Consider the following 2,566-nt stretch of genomic DNA (forward strand, 5'->3'; position numbering starts at 1 on the left):
TTAAACTGTCACCTTCTTGGCAAGTTCTCACCTTAAAAAAAATTTTTTTTGAATCATATATTCTCTCTTTTGTTTACAATATATTTACATCTGATACACACTACAACATGAAGCTTGAAGACATTATGCTAAGTGAAATAAGCCATAAACAAAAGGACAAACATTATATGATTCCCCTTATATGAGGTATCTAGAATCAAATTCATAGAGACAGAAAGTAGAACAGTGGTTACCAGGGGCTGGGAGGAGAGTTATTTAATGGCTGTAGAATTTCAGTATGGGATGACTTTAAAGTTCTGGAGATGGTTAGTGGTGATGTTTGCACAACAAAATGAACGTACTTAATGTAAGTAAACTATACACTTAAAAATGGCTAAAACAGTGAATTTTATGTTTTATTTTACTGCAATATTGTAGTAAAATATACATAACATAAAATCTACATAACATAAAATTTGTGTACATATTTATAATTTATATATATTTATAATTTATAATTTATATTACATATATGATATATATTTATAATTTACTACATTATAGTGAAATATACAGAACATAAAATTTATATATATATTTACAAAGCATGATATTTGTTATCTTTGTACAGGGATCAAAATGAAGAGAAATATTTTCAGTTTCTGTATACTATCTCTTATTTAAATTGTTTACATGTATATATTACTTTTAAAATCTATAACAATTTTTTTCATGTCTTCACTTTCTTTTTTTAAAAATTTATTTATTTAAATTAGTTTCAAGCATTGGTTTGACATCTATATAATTGATAAAACGATCCCCGCAATTGCTCCCTCCCTCACCTGGCCTTCCACCTAGCCATCATATTAATTTGCAGGGGCCATGCTAATCTTCTCTGTATTGTTCCAATTTTAGTATATGTGCTGCTGAAGCGAGCACTCATATTAATGCTAACTGCATTCCCTATGCTGTGCTCCTCATTCCCGTGACCACCTATCAACTACTAATTTCTACTTCTTTAACCCTTTACCCCATTCTCTTAGCCCCCTCACCCACCTCTGTCAATCACCAAATTGTCCACTGTATTTCTGAGTCTGTTTTTGATTAGTTTGTTCTTTTTGTTCCTTAGACATCCCATATAAGTGAAATCATATGGTATCTATCTTTCTCTGTCTGATTTATTTCACTCAGCATGATAACCTCTAGGTCCATCCATGTCATTGCAAACGGTAAGATTTCATTTTTTTTCTCATGGCTGAGTAATATTCCATTGTATATATGAACCATAATTTCTTTATCCAATTGTCTATTGATGGGCATTTAGGTTGCTTTCATATCTTGGCTATTGCAAATTGTGTTGCCATGCATATTGAAGTGCATAGATCTTTACGAGTTATTGTTTTGGTTTTCTTCACCTAAATACCCAGAAGTGCAATTGCTGTATCAAAAGGTATATACATTTTTAATTTTTTGAGAAACCTCCATACTCTTTTCCATAGTGGCTGTACCAATTTGCAATCCTATCAACAATGTATGAGGGTTCCCTTTTCTCCTCATCCTCGCCAATACTTGTTTTTTGATTTATTGATGATAGCCATTCTGACAGGTGTGAGGTGATAGCTCATTGTGGTTTTAATTTACATTTCTCTGATTATTAGTGACCTTGAGCATCTTTTCATATGTCTATTGGCCATCTGCATTTCTTCTTTGGAGAAGTATCTGTTCAGGCCTTCTGCCTATTTTTTAATTGGATTGTTTGTTTTTTTCATTTTTGAGTTGTGTAAGTTCTTTATATATTTTGGATATTAACCCCTTATCAGATGTATCATTAGCAAATATCTTCTCTCAAACAGTCAGTTGTCTTGTTTTGTTGAGGGTTTCTTTGTTGTACAAAAACTTTTTAGTTTGATGTCATCTCATTTGTTTATTTACATCTATAATAAATTTTAAAAGTAAAATTTACTTTCAGCATAAATCCTTATAACTATAAATATGAAAAGATAGTATCTATAATATGCACAGATTATATCATATGAAAATAATTTCAATTTAATTGTCCTTACTACTGAAAGATAAATAACAATATTATAAGAAATATACAATGTAAAAGGCTTACAGTCACCTTAACACAAATGCACTTTCCAGGATCATTTTATCAGCACCCCCTCCACCCCACCTCATACACAGTGGCTCCTGTTATGGCCATGTTAGAGAAGCTTCTTTGGAAGTTAAGTCTGGACAGGTATGCTCAATGCTACTACCTGCTCCAGGCTAGACTTGAAGGTGGGCATGGAATCAGAAGATTGGAAGAAAAAGGAATTTATCTTTGCAAGTAACTTTGAAGATCAGTCAAATGTTAAATTTAAGCAGTGATCTTCTAAAGACTTTTCAGTTTTTCACCTCTTTTGTAAAAAGATTATATACTGTTTCTTGGTTGATCCTACTGACTGGTGGCGGGTGAGGGAGGGTGTGAGCATAGAAAAGAGAAGGCAGAGAAAGGGATGCCCTGACCCAGGAAACCCAAAAAAGCATCTGAGTGCCTAAGATTTAGGCCTTTCTTATCTCCAAGAGAGATATAAAGGCTTTT

At 32.4% G+C, this 2,566-nt stretch overlaps 1 pseudogene; it reads right to left on the reverse strand.

Annotated features, from left to right (window-relative positions):
* Positions 1-851: 851 nt before the first annotated feature.
* On the reverse strand, positions 852-918 carry LOC120588693 (uncharacterized; annotated as a pseudogene).
* Between the last annotated feature and the right edge of the window lie 1,648 nt (positions 919-2,566).

The sequence above is a fragment of the Pteropus medius genome, unplaced genomic scaffold (assembly GCF_902729225.1).
Source record: "Pteropus medius unplaced genomic scaffold, Ma_sr-lr_union100, whole genome shotgun sequence".
NCBI classification, from domain to species: Eukaryota; Metazoa; Chordata; class Mammalia; order Chiroptera; family Pteropodidae; genus Pteropus; species Pteropus medius.